Source organism: Poeciliopsis prolifica, unplaced genomic scaffold (genome assembly GCF_027474105.1).
Source record: "Poeciliopsis prolifica strain line A6 unplaced genomic scaffold, Auburn_PproV2 SCAFFOLD259, whole genome shotgun sequence".
NCBI classification, from domain to species: Eukaryota; Metazoa; Chordata; class Actinopteri; order Cyprinodontiformes; family Poeciliidae; genus Poeciliopsis; species Poeciliopsis prolifica.
In genome coordinates this window covers 15,277-30,137 of record NW_026562634.1, presented here as the reverse complement: position 1 = coordinate 30,137, position 14,861 = coordinate 15,277, and the positions used below count along the sequence as shown (strand labels likewise).

General features: G+C 38.2%; 1 long non-coding RNA gene across 1 annotated transcript; it reads left to right on the top strand.

Moving 5' to 3' along the window:
• The first annotated feature begins 11,974 nt into the window (after positions 1 to 11,974).
• On the top strand, positions 11,975 to 14,581 carry LOC129357576 (uncharacterized). Its single transcript, XR_008605506.1, has 4 exons — positions 11,975 to 12,105; positions 13,077 to 13,168; positions 13,744 to 13,834; positions 13,998 to 14,581. It is a non-coding gene; the product is annotated as an uncharacterized LOC129357576 (long non-coding RNA).
• The last annotated feature ends 280 nt before the right edge of the window (positions 14,582 to 14,861 follow it).

The window sequence follows — 14,861 nt, the reverse complement described above, 5'->3', positions numbered from 1 at the left end:
CTGGCCAAAGGAGCCATGGAGAGGGTGAATCCGACTGCAAAAAGTAGAGGGATAAACAAGAGAAGGGGTGAATAGAGATGCATGTCAGGGAAATTACCTTATCCTAATTGTGGCTTCAACAATTTAAACCCGTCGTTAAAAACAACCTCGGCGAGCCGAAGGGGAGGGAGAACATTTTTATTGACTGAGAATATCTGAATTAGGGGTAAATTAAATTTGGGCACGAGGACAAACTTCTGCCGGGAGGTTACGAGTGATTGGTTTACGTAGAGAGACTGAAGTGAAATAATTAGTGATGGAAGAAAAAGGATGCTGCTTTTTGGAATCTAAATCTCGCCCCCCCCTCCCAAAAAAAAAAAAAAAAAAAAAAAAAACCCTGTTCATTTAGAGGTAAATTGACCCCAGATCAGGGTGATTATTGGAAGCGTTGTAACAAACACATTTCAACATTATAACAATTTAGCTTAATGTTCATGCTGACCTCCACCATTTGACATGGGCACCTAAGTTTGAACTGGAAAGCTTTTTTTTTTTTTGTCCCAATGTTCAGACACTTCGGTGGTTTGATATTAAAATTTTGAGGGTGTTCCCAAAATAAGTTTAGCGTAATATGATTAGCGGCTTGGATTTCTACTAAAGGGAACCATTAAACTTTGGTTCTGGACTCACTCCACTGGCTTCTCTTTCATGACTCAATTGATTGTTTTTATTAATATAAATTGCATTGCTCGTTCATAAGGTTTTAAAGTTTATATATACGGTAAGAACTACTGATAGACTAGAGTTGATGAAGAGACTTATCAGTACCTATTTCTACTATTTGGCATTTCAATCAAATATGTAGAGTGTTGTTTTTTTAATGCTCTTATGACATTGCCTTGCTACTTAGCAATTTAATACAGCATATTTGGTATTGTAAAAATGATAGTATGAATTGCTGAACTCTAAATGAAACCCTTTCTACATTTAAGTGCTTCTCTATACAAATAAAAGATGTGTTGCTTCTCAAATGGCTATTTTATCAAAAAGAGTGAATTTGGCAATCCCACACAACAGATCAAAGAAGGGGTTAAACCAAGACTTTTCATATCATCTACAAGATTGAGAGTCAAGTTAGAGAAATGAGGCTGAACGTTTGTTAAGCCATGATAGTTTTCTTGGTTAACGTTTCCTTCCTGATTTATTTCCACCACGGGAACCAAATTAAAAAAAAGAAAGAAAAGGTGTGTAGAAGTGTGTGGAGCTTTGAAAAAGTATTAATACAATCAGTTTAGTGTGGTGGAAGTGATTGTTAAATGGAATAACCAAAGTGTGGACCACCGCCGGGTACTGAGTGAGTCACGTTCTCGTCTAAGTAATCGTCTAGGGATTTAAACCTGTCAATTATAATGTTTTCAGTGCTTTTATTAGAACACCGCAGGACGTGTAGACCATGAAGCCATTTTAAGTTTGATAGAAGCAGGCTCTGTGAGGAAAACTGCCGCTGTGTGAGTGGGAGTTAATCAAGACACCTCGAATCTGCGTGTGTGCGCTCATTAAACAGCGGCGGAGCTTTACGGACCTCAGCTGGATAATTCTGTTGGACTTTGCTGCCCAACTGGGAACGAAGCTTCCTCTAGTTGTTGGCCAGCCTTTGAATGATGGGAAACAACAAGCGAGTGAACATGAATGATCTTTGTTGACTTGTCACTGCGCAGACACTCGGCTGTCAGATTACTCAGACCCTTTCTTACCTCCAGAATATTCTGTTTTTGAGAACATCTCTTTACAGGGATTACAAGTGAGCATGTCAATGGGCTTTGATGACGCCATCTTTACAACAAAAACCATGGAGCTGGGGGTGGACTTCAGGAGAGCTAACAGTCTGATGGCTCAACAAATGCCTGCGTGTTGTACCATTCGATCAAAGTGGAACGGCCTGCCAAAATAAACATTGTGTGTTCCCAGTAAGGGACACATCTGTCACTTCTTCCTGAGACATAATATGCATGTTTCTGTTTTTCACGCACTCCCTGAAAATACTCTGTTCGTTGCCGTTGTCTGCTTGACAGTCGAAAATAGTTGGCGCCGCAACAAAAAGGGTAAAAATGGACACTTCTGTCAAAGGCAGGAGGCCGCACGCTCTCAGAACTAAGATGGAGCTGCAGATGAGGGAAGTTACGTTCAAGCACTGAAAAAAAAAATCTCCTTACAGCTGCACTGATGAGAGGCTCATCTCACTGCGTTGCAGGATTGCAAAGTTTAGCAGGTCGCTTCATCGCTGACACTTCCATTCATGTTTGTTTTTACTTTCTGTTGTCGTAATCTTTACATACCTGCAAATATATTACTTCCAGGCTTCATGATCATTGTAATGCTGCCCACAGATACACAGATAAAGTATTCATGTTCTTCTTTATTCTAGAGAATAAATGCTCCTTTGTTTGGCCCTGATGAACTGATGAAAATAATACAGATTTTTTTTTTAAAATTTAGTTAAACTCACTGTAAGAATATAGATGAGTTACTTTCAAACATCCCACCTTGTCAGAGAACGTTAACGAGCTTTGGACTAACTTTAACATCTGAAGTTAATAGATCTGGTGAGACGTGTCCTGAACTGACTCGGTATAATGTGGCAATAATCACTTATGTTCTTGACTTGCTCTGTCTCCTGCTGCAAGACGCCGTGGCTCTTTGAAAGCACAGATCCTCATTCAGTGACTCTACCTGGATTACGTTGGAAGTTCGTACAATAACAATATTTCCACACAAAGTCCGTTCCTCATAAAGTTTGATTTGTTTTGTTAAGCGGTCCAGCACCTCCTACGGCGAAACTCCTCGACAACATGATTTTGCCATCGGCGCATTTCATTTTTGATTCATGCTCATTACGGCAAAACACGTCAATATTAGTTTCATCAAAACACAGGCTGTACTATCAATAAAGTATGTCCTTGATTTGATTTGCAAACATTAAGGCTCTCGTTGCTTTCCAAGGCCACCAGTTGGACAATGATATCATCTCGCTAGTGTCAGACAGCATCTTCCAACTCTCTGTGGAAGTCTGTTAGAATTGATTTATTTTGATTTAATATGAATAATACAAACATTACCAGATGTTTGAGCGTTGCAGCTAACATGCTAACTTCCAATGCCTGTTCACAGGAACTTTTCTTATATGGAGAGACATACGTATGTGTAGGATGTGACCACAATGTCTGTGCAAACATACATCATCAGCTAACGGTGGAAACAAGAACATATTGTGTGTTTTGAAGAAACGTAGCTGAGAAAACACTTCATTTTTTTTCTGTTTTCTTCTATTCGTCTTGTTTACCTGAAAAAAAAATCAAATAAAAATCACTGTGTTACGATACACCTACTGTCTGAGACTTTAGTAACAGCTCTCTACCTGAGAAAAGTAAAGCTGTTCTCCAGCTATAATAGTGACAATACAGCCTCATAATTCCTTGTAAGGTCCAAGCAGCATGTGTGTGTATGTGTGTGTTTGTGTGTATTGCAGATAAGGATAAGGCTAAGATAACCCAAAGCAGCATGACTTAGTTTAAATCAGTGCATCCACATGTAGCTCAAAATGAAAGATTGTAATGTGGGCTTTGAAAGTAGTCTGGGTACTTTCCTTATAAAAATAATCTGAGTAACGACAAAAGGCAGTTGTTAAATGATTTAATTGTTGAAAGGGAGGAAAAAAGCTACCCAAACCAATCTGGGACTGCTTTGCTGTGAATCCTTCATGGAATTAGATCAACAGATGCTTCTATTTCTTAAATATTAAAATGAAGCTTGAAACGCTGCAAATACTTGCCCAGTATTAGTCACTTTCTAAATCCCCTCCATCCCCCCATGGCAACAGATGTACAAATGTAGCTTGTCTCTTTAGATGGATGACCAATCGATTGAGTTGTTGTGGTTTTGCAATTCATCTCTCAGTTTCCATATCGTTGACACATCCAGTTTTCAGTGATGAGATTAAAACATCGTTAACAATCTTCTGTTATAAAAGTGACTAGAAATATAAAATAAGTGTTAAGTCTGGCAAATTTCTGTTTTCTCTGGAGCTTAGAGGCAAGTGATTTCTTTTGCTTCTTCTTTTTCCCTCTTCAGGGACTGAGGAGGGATTTCTTCAGCTGGTGTAGCCCAAGGCACGCTGCTTTCAGGGGGCTTAGAGCTCAGGCTTCGATACAAGCTGTGAGGGTCTGATCAGTGAAATCTTCGAAGTGTGTGTGTGTGTGTGTGTGTGTGTGAGAACGTGGAGATGTTATAGACTGAAGCTTGGGAGCTTCCTGAGCGTGACTTGGCATGCTGATGCACATGCAAATCTTGATGTCCGTTGTAATGCTCTCATCTGAGATTTCGACAGATTTCAACAAATTCTTTTATGTTAAAAGACTATTCATATTTGTCTAGTTGTTAGAAGGAAATGCTCCTTCGGAAATGAGGGCAGATGTGTGTATTGCTCTCTGAAAGTCTGCTCGACATTTACGTTCTACCCATTAAAAACACATTCCTTGCCGTAACCGTCTTGACTCATGCCGCTTTTTTTTGTTCTCTTTGTTTGTCAGATTTGCCTTTGTTTGGTTCTGCCAGACAGGCATGTTCTCTGTTATGCACATTTCTTACTTCCAATAAAGAAGCAGCAGGGCTTCTGGAGAGGTCCCACTGTGGGTTAGGTGCAACTGCTCTGGAAAGGTTTAAAGAAATATTCCCATCTGTTCTCCCCAGCAGCAGAACAGCAAGTACTGTAGCACGTGAATACTAATATTCGAACCACTGACAAAAAAGGGGCTCAGTTGGAGCTGTGTATGTCTTTGTACATCGAGCTTTAACTACTTCACTATTTGTGGAATCATAACAAGATTTGCTCACATCCCTGTGGAGCCCTTTGTCAGTGTAACTCAAGATTACCTCTGTGCTATTTGTACATATATATATTCCAGAGAATTTAATCAGTCTGCATTGTAAAACAAATAAGCTTTTCAGTGAAGTCCAAACAATAATTTAAAGCTACTCCCTCTTAATGGTGTAACCAGGCTGGTGCATGTCTACAAAAATCATTGGTGGGGTGCATCTTCGGCAACACAAAGACACACACAGTGCAAAATGATTTTAAAAAATACATTTTTCTGACAGACTACTATAAGTTGTATCGCAGGTTTCAAGCAGAATCTATTTGAGGTTCTTTTTTTTTAATGGTGATCGCTGCTGCTGGAAAGCTTGGCGTTCTGTTGCCGAGATGGAGGGTAACGCCATACGTGTGAAAAATAATTTAGGTGCTTTTAAACACACTTCGCCTCACTCTGTACTAATAAAACACACCAAAAACGTTTTTAAATCATTAACTGACTTACCTTGAATGTCTGAAACTGGAATTACGCCAAAAGATGCTCTTAAGTTCTGAAAACGACCTAATCTACAAGAAATCAATTTGAAGCAACGTTACCTTTGACCTGTTCCGTTTGCTATGACATGCATGTTAAGCGCGACATGTAAATTTCTGTTGCAAATGCTGAAAACATTTTAATAATCCCTCAGTGCTCATTTTACTGAAATTGCAAATTTATGTGGGCTGCTATTACATTAAAATGTGGAAGACCAAATTAAAATATTAATAGCTTATGAGAACAGGGTAGAATAAAAAAAGATGTAGAGGGAAAGAAAATTACAGTGCAATTTTGCTGATTAAACAATAAATTGGTGATGGGGAAAGAAAACAAAAACAAAAAAACATTTACGTCAGGTGCCAAAAGAAATTCGTCAATGTGGTTTAATCCAGGGGAGCTAGGAGCCATTTGCTGCCTGCTCTATAAGACATGAAGAATGCAGCTTAGCCTTGTGCGATCACAACATATTTGAAATCTCTTGTGGAAACAAAAGGACGGCGCTGAAGAGAACACACTTCCATCTATGCAATATCAGATGCAATTACTATTTTCCTCCGTTTCGATAGTCTGGAGGTGGTGGGGAGGTGAGGCGACCGGCTACCTATCAAATCAGCCCTGAGGACGCCGCGTTGTCAGCGGTGCTGCGATGACAATTTGGACGACAGAGAGAAGCAGCAGCAGCTGAGAAGGAGCAGGAGAGATCCAGCGGAGGCCTGAAAACAATCAAGAGGAGTCAGAGGTCAGTCTGCACAAGCCTCAGAGCAGGCCCTCTTCAGTACTCATTGTTGTTCTGATAATGGGGTTGCCTGGACACGCACACACGCATGCTCACGCACACACACGCATACACCCCTCACCCTCCTCCCCACACACACACACACAGCATATGAAGAAACGGAGCAGAAAGAGCAGCACATTTTGCTGTCTCAGTTTTTCAGAGTTGTTTCCCTGTAGATTTGTTTACAGATTAGTGCATTGGAGGAAATGTAAACCTTGTCTTACATTTAAAAAAAAAAAGAAGTTACCAATTACAAATCTAATAACATTGCTAAAACTATACCAGAGACCAGAAAAATTACAAAGTTAAGCTAATGTTAAATGCATAATACCCTCATCACTATATAATTTATTTTTTGTTTTGTTTGCTGCTGAAAATATTAGCAAAATTAACCAACACTAAGTTCTCCAGAAGGAGACGTATTTGATGTCACAGATACTTTGCTTCTTCAGCCCTGAGTGCATGGTAAAGCCGATCCACAACATCATCCAATCGTAATCTTACATCAGGAGGATTCCAATGCTGTAACTGTGAGAGAAATTGGCTACGGATGATATTAGTTTGGTTACCTTCAGTGGATTGAGGGGCCGTCTGAGGACAGAGGTGACCTTCTTTGATCAAATTATCCAGCTGCTTCCTCTTGGCTGTTGAAAGTTATGTTTTCTCCCCTCCAGCAAATCGCAGCACAGGAAATTGACAGTCTGACCTGTGAGTCAAAAAAGGAAAAAAAAGAAAGGTCGTTCACGCCCCTGCATCCTAAAAGACCCTTATCTTTTGGTAGAGTCTGTTCTACGTACTTCGGGTCTAGTTTTTTGTTCGCAGGAAGACCCACTTTCTTATAGGAGTCATCGCCCATTCCCTGGGATGCTCCTCCATTAGTTGTGTAGTTTTTTCCTGCAATGATCTGGACACGGTTCCACTGGCACTGGTCCACAAAATCCTGTTTCTCCAGTCCTCATCTGTGAAGAAGCCGACAATGGAAGTGTCTTCTGAAAAAAAAAAGGAAGTGGCAGGGTGCCGCAGTTGATGAGGAAGTTTGTAGTGCACAGGGTAAACAGGATTTGTGCTCGCATCACACCCTGCATCCTCTTCATCCCCCCATCCTACTCACTATCTTTTAAGTTTCACGGCTCTGGATCTTCACAGTCTGCAGACTCAGGCTTCCACACTTGTCAGCTTCAGACTTCTGAAGGACAAACTGGTGGCTAAACGGATTCTGTGTAGTCAAGGCGCTCGGTTGGGAAACATTTAGCTGAATATTAACACGGGTGTATGCATACATTAATTTGAGCCTGTGTATAATATTCTCACAAGAGGGGACGAGAGACTATTCACAATGAATTCAAGAACGCCGTTACTTTAAATTCCGGCTTGAGCTTGCATGTTTTCCCATTGGGTACTCTGGCTTCCTCCCACAGTTTTAACAAAACATTTATTGCTGATATTAGCTTAAACTGTGTTTTAAAGAAATATAAACAACTTTTTATCCTCTCTTTTCCTTTTTTGCTTACATGACTTGCTTTGTCTTGAGCAAAAGCATTAAGAGTTTTTGCTGCTTCTGTTCCATCTGCTTGCCAGCATGGAGCCTCTTTATGCATCTCAGTTCAATGACAGGTCTGAGAGCGAGTTAAAACACTTGCACGTTTTGAAAGGGAAGAAAAGATCCTCAGAGAATATTCCTTATTGTTGTTGTGTACAGGCGTCTGCGAAAACATCCCTCACTGTTGTTGATGCGAGATTTAGCGTCTCTGCTACTTTATTTGGCCTGGAAAAAGCTCATGGTTTAATTTAGACATTTCAGAAAATTGCAACACAAAGATATATTTTTTTGTCTTTTGGCCGAGTCAGTGTTCAGAAATTAAACAAATGGCATGCAATTGAGGAAGTTATGTGTGAAAGAGTTTTGTCATTAAGAAGGGAAGGTCAAAATACCTCAAATGATTTGAGGGACAGAGCTGATGCACAACAGTAACAAGCACGGTTAGTTAGGCATTGTTGATGAAATAGTTTGGAGGCTGTATATAGGTCTGATCTTGTCATTTGTTCAGGTTCTGTTCTTTGGATCAGACGAATATGTAGCAAGGTCCATCTGACTACCCATAGTCAGATGGTTCAAAGGGGATTTCATGCCATATGAACTGCTGGCCTACATGTAACGATGAATATTGAAGGCAGATGTTAGTTTGACACAAAAAAATAATAATTCTGAAATAAGATAAGACAACAGCTTACCGACGTACACAAACATTCATAAGTTCCTAAACTTAGGGAGATATTTACGGATATAGGTCCAGAAGAACTGAGGTCAGACATCAAGCTGAGGGTAATTAATTATGTAAATTACTTTGAGTGGGTTGGGTGTCTGTGTCTGTATTTCTGCTGCAGCTTTAAGGCGCGGTGATGGCCAGTGGGGTGGCGTGCTTCAGCACAATAATTGTTCTGCCAATATGATTGATTCCGAAGTGTTTCAGAAGGACTTGTAGTAATGAACAGAGAGCAACATGGGGAACAGATGAGGAAAGAGTGGGAGAAGCTCCTGTGGAAATCTTCACATCCTGTTGGACCTCTCTGGTAGTTTTATATTGACACCTTTCAACATGCTTTTGGTTATCTTTTCATTTCATACAAATGTACTAAAAACATTCACACTAAATGTAAAACTGCAGGTTTAAAAGTTTGGCTACGCTTCAAATCCCCCTGGCGACAAATTCTGATGACTAGGCAATTCTACACGTACTCCGAATGGATTTGTAAAACATTGCCAGGGATTTAAATGTGTAATGCTTCTTCTCACGGTTACGATTACAAAGCTCAAACACACTTGTTCATTTTTTTTTTTTATTTTAATTTTTTTATGGACACATACATTTTGCTACTTGCGACTAAATCCCTGGATATGAGTAAGCCTTTCCAAAAGCTCAGGTGATGAAAATATACAGAAAACTGAGATAATTAAATTTGAAAACCACATAAATTTTAATGCTACCTTGCTGCTTTTGGTCTCGTCAGTTGTTACTGTCTATAAAATCAGATTCAAAAAAGTTTTAATTTTAAAGGTCTTACTATAATTAACTTCTTTGTTTGTCCACAGCCATCCAGGTTAGTGCACATGCAAAATAAAATGTCAAAGTGAATAAACACATCTTTAATAAGCTTTGTTTTTGTTTTTTTTTTCCAGCAGTATATTTACAATGATGAATGAAAAATTCTGCACATCTTTCATACCAGTTAGTGTTTAGATGACTTCACTTGTATCATTGCTTTTGCAAAAAAAAAGAAAAAAAGAGTGAATGAAGTCTTTAAAATGCTTAAATGAGAAACCAAAAGTAAAAAGTGTTTCTTATTCTTGAGTTTTAATTTAAAAAAAAAAAACAGGAAATTGTACAATGTAGGGACACACACACACACAAACGCGGGCGCAGAAAAATGACTTGTTAGAGCAATCTAAGCTCATGTCAGCCAAGGAGAGGAATTGTTAGTAGATTTATGTTGCAGAATAGGAAAAAAAAAAAAAAAGGTCCAAGTTTGGAGAAGCTTTGTAAAAGTGGCATTGGTATGCAGCATCTGGTTGTGACCCAAATTAAAAATGGAATGTATTACAAGGGATTTTACACTTGGTTGAGCAGGCTGGAGAAAACTCATCAATCCACGGCGCTAAAGATAACTACAAAGGTGATGAATTAGGGTGGAGGCCGTGGGCTCCTTGTGTTTGTTTCCTAACCTTGTGAAAATCATTCCAACTCCATGACATTTTGCCCTTATGTTATTACTTCTGTATGCCTTTGACCCAAAGGTGGCTAATAAACACTCTCTAATCTCAGGAGGGAGACAAAAACTTTGACATGTTTTGTTCTTTGAAATTAGCTTTTGGAACTTCTTGATCTAGATTTGTAGTTCAAGAGTCTACCGCAAAGCAGCATCTATAAAGTAACCCTTTTCCCCCTGGACTGCAACTCCCTAAATAGAACTGTCAGTAAAAGCAACAGCGAAAAGAGGCAGGAAAGTGGAGCTAAGTGGGAAACCGAGTCACTCATTATTGAAAAAAAGAAAAAGAACACGTTAAGTCTTATGTTTTTGTCTTTGTTACCAAATAGGCAGCATCAAATTTTTTGTCCCAGGTTTTATTTGCTGTGGACGAACACACTGAAGATATTGCAAATGGAGCCCCGTTGAGTGAGCATTGCTCTGACACGCACAACACTCTGCAGAATTGCTGCCCATTATAAGTTCCAGACCTTTGTTCCCATGTTTTAGATGATTTGTGCTGAATAGTTATTCAAGCAATGCCTCTTACTCGGAAATCATGTTTGCCACCATCACCTTGCAAGTGTGGAGAATGTAATCACTCTAAACATCAACAGGTTTTTTGTGATTAAGTAGAGATGGGAAAAAATGCAAAACTCTGCTAAATCATCGGTGCTTGCCGATCATCCATGTTGTGTAATCAGGTGTTATGGTCAAAATATAGATGGATTGATAAGTCAGAAGAGTTGCACATTAATTTAGATAATTTTTCAACAACAGACGGAGACAGCACCTCCAATATTGCAGAAGAGACCTCAATCTGCCTATCAGTCACCAGACACCAAGAAATTTATGGCTCATTTTGTGAAATAGAGACCGGCCCCAGATCTGAAGGGAGCCGTTAATCTTTTTTTTTTGTGTGTATTTTTTTTTTTTATTTAACCTGGCAGATGTCAGATAGTTTTTACGTTCTGACAAGTAAAATACTCTGAAAGTGGTCTACACTGTAAAAAAGGAACCTCATGGGTTATCACATTAACAAAAGAATATCATGTACTGTTAACTAAATAATTCTATGTTTGAGCCATAAACATGATACAATCATGTTGCATAAACAAGATATTCCACAACTTCAACGTTTATAAAATTGAATCATGTTGAGAGAACATAATTCATTATAGTCAGACCGATCCTATGCTGAAGACCACGAGTGAGATCACGGGATATCACGCAAGATTACGGGAAATCACGGGATATCACGCGAGAATACGCGAGAAAATCGGTTTTCTCTCGCAAATGGAATAAAATGTATTCAAGGTGAGATAACGTGATTCAATTACGTCAGCTAGATCTTCCGCCAAAAAAAAAAGAACGTCGGGGCGTATTACATTAACAAAAGATATCATGTACCGTTCACACAATAATGTTGGGTTTGAAGCGAAAACGTGATAAAATCATGTTGGATAAACAAGATATTCCACGACTTCACATTTATAAAATTGAATCATGTTGAGCTAACATGATTCATTATAGTCAGACTGATATTGTGCTGACGACAACGAGTGAGATCACGGGATATCACGCGAGAACACGCGAGAAAATCGGTTTTTTTCTCTCAACTGGACTAACGTGATTGAATGACGTTATCTCAACTTGAATACATCTAATTAACATATATATACCCACCGCGGGTGGTTCTTATCCTCTGAGCTCGGGTCCTCTACCAGAGGCCTGGGAGCTTGAGGGTCCTGCGCAGTATATATATATATTGGATTATCCATTATTACAGACTTGAGCTTTCTATTTTTTTTCTTTAAATTGTAGCTCATATATATATATATATATATATATATATATATATATATATATATATATATATATATATATATATATATATATATATATATATATATATATATATATATATATATATATATATATATATATATATATATATATATATATATGTGTTTTTGGGGTTTTTTTTTCCATATCAATATTTGTCAAAGTTAATCTAATAAAAAAAAAACACAGTGACGTCAGTTCCAAAGCGCTATTGTGTCAGACTCATCTCCCGCTGAAGAGGATCCAGGTCAAGAGATTACGGAAAATCACGCGAGATAACTGTCTTGCACCTTGTTGGGTTTTTTCAAGGGCAGAGGGGAGATTCCTGGCGTGCATCCACTTAATTTGAAGAAGGTAAGAGTCAAACTATTTTCATCTAAATCCATATAAAAAATGTAACTTAAAATGTCTCTACATTTGCACCATTTTCTACTTGTTCCATACTTGTGTCACATTATTTCATGTTCTGTAGATTAAGTCGGTTAGGTTAAGGCAGATAGCTATATGTGATATCATTGGTAAGTTTACATTTATCGCCGCACCATTTTAGGTACATTCTGTGCGAAAAAAGTCTGCAGAGCCATATGTAGTGTACAAAGCTGCTGCCAGAGACACAAATGGACCCCAGAAATGTCACAGTTTTGCTCCTCCTGAGCTCCCTGGAGGTTTAGTGGATTTTTAACACACGGATCTAACATCAGTCTATTTCTAACTATTTTAATTCTATTTCAGTAATGTTACTATGGAGGTAAATGTAGATACACACACTTTGGTACCTTTCTATCATCATCGAGATTCTTAATTAATTATGGTAATAAAAAGTCCTACATTTCAGTCGGTGAAACCTGCAGAAAGCATTGCTTTCTGAGCTTTGTTAAATGTTCCTAAAATACCTGTTAGTTATGGATTTCTAGTATATTTTGTCAGGCTAAAACTCTCAATGGATTATCCATTATTACAGACTTGAGCTTTCTATTTTTTTTCTTTAAAATACATATTCCTCTGCTGTAAAGATGTTGGGTTTTTTTTTGGACTCTTCTTTGTTGTCCCCAAATAATTGTAGCTCAGAAACAATATTGAAGTTCATTGGTTGAATTTTGAAATGTTGATGTTTTTTTGTGTTGATTGTTTGTGCTCATTTTGACCTATGTTACTATTGCTTTCTATCATGTTCAATTCACCATTGTTCTGCACATATGTGCTTGCATACAAGTGTCCAGTGGTTATATTCATGAGGCATTCAAGGGACTTGTACTAAAAGATACAACTCAGTTCAGTATGAATTGCATATTTTAATGGCTGAAAATATATCTGATCTCTTTCAGAACATCACCTGATCACCTGTCTGTAATCCACCTGCTTAAGTTCTGGTCAAGGGGCTCATCGGCTATCAAATTATAGATTTCAGTGGCTAATAGTAAGTTTTGCCAGATCTAAAGTGACTGAATGTAGTGTTAGAGAGCTTATAAAGCTAGGGTTCAGCTAAACTTTTATTTGGCCAGTCTGTTTTATTTGTCTTTATTTGCGTGGGGATGTGGAAATGTAAGGAGTGTAGTCTCTCTCTGTCTCGTAGATATGACCTGTTAAAACATTTTACACTTAAACACCGGCATATGCGACGTTATCCATGCCCACACATAGACTGTCCATGTACTTGTAAGACATGGAATGCTTTGCATATTCATTTAAGTAGAAGGATATACACTGTGTTGACCATTCTGTACTTTTCACATATTTCTTTGGTGATATATTCATGTCTTTATTTAAACATCTAACAGCTTCAGTTAGATGTTTAAATAAAATGTTAAACTCCATTTTAGTCATGGCATAATGAAGGGATACTAACAATTTTAAATATCTTTCAAACAGACTGCAAGCCACTGATCACTTTTGTTGTGACTTCCTTTGAATGTAGCTATGTTTTCAAGTGTGTGAACCTATACTGCTGGAGTTTTGAGATTGTTCTCTTTGTTTTTTGATCTGCATATTTAGGAAGACACTGCTGAGGTCAGACGAGAGTGCATCCTCAAAGGTCTGTGTGTACCTAAATGAAGATCCAGAGAAGCTGGTGAGGGAGTACATGGTATGTTAAATTCTCTTTGTGTTTACAATAGAACTCCTAAGAGTTGTTAAAATACTTTCACCAACTAAGGTCCATGAGTGACTCAATCAATGTCAGTCTTAATTTATTTATTTAATTACATGTGAATTGTCTGCCCCCCAATACCCTTCCCTAACTCCCTTAGGACGTTGATGAATGTGCAGAAATGGCCAAAGCCGAGACTGTCCTCGGAATCGTCATTTGAGCAGAGGGTGCCGATGCACATCTGGATGTTGGGATTGTCCTGGAGGGGGTGGAAGTTATGAACAGCTTGGGCAGTGTATCTTCTGCAATAGTGATGCTGCTGGGACTAATCTACGCACTAAACTTGAGCTACCCTCAAGTTTAGTGCGTTCAGCACTCAACTTGCTCAGTAACTCAAGCATACCTTTGAAGTAATACAGGAAATAATAATGAAATTGGATGGAAAGAACTTATCAAAGAAAGCACAAGTTCTCAATATGAAACTCGCCGCTAAGTTGAGTAAAGTTTCATATGGAAAATGAGTGTTTAAAGTCTGCAGTAGAAAAGATTTATATTGTTACAGTTCTCTAAGTTGAGCAAATATACTGACATGTTTTATGTTGTAAAGAATTGGCTGGGAAATGAAACTGTAACCTTTTTGTAGTTGTTTTTTTATTTCAATGTCCAACTCAGCTGTGTTTTGTGCTGTGTAAAAAAACGATGTATAACAATTCTGAAAATACAATTGTGTTGTACCTTTTCTAATTGTTGAGTGTTCTTCCTACACTTTCACCTAGTGCTATCTTAAAATGCTTCATTAACGCTTGAAAAAATGTCTTTGAATTAACGTCATGAAATAATGGAAAGGATTTCCACACGATTAACTAGCTGTCTTTTAGCATGAAGCATATTTGTTGAGCTAACTTACTTTTAGTGAGTTGTACCTACTGAATCAGGTAGTGTGAAGGTACCACTGTAAAATAAGGTGGTTTCAACTAGATTTACATTCATCTTAATGAAGTCACATCAATGATTTGGTCCTAAA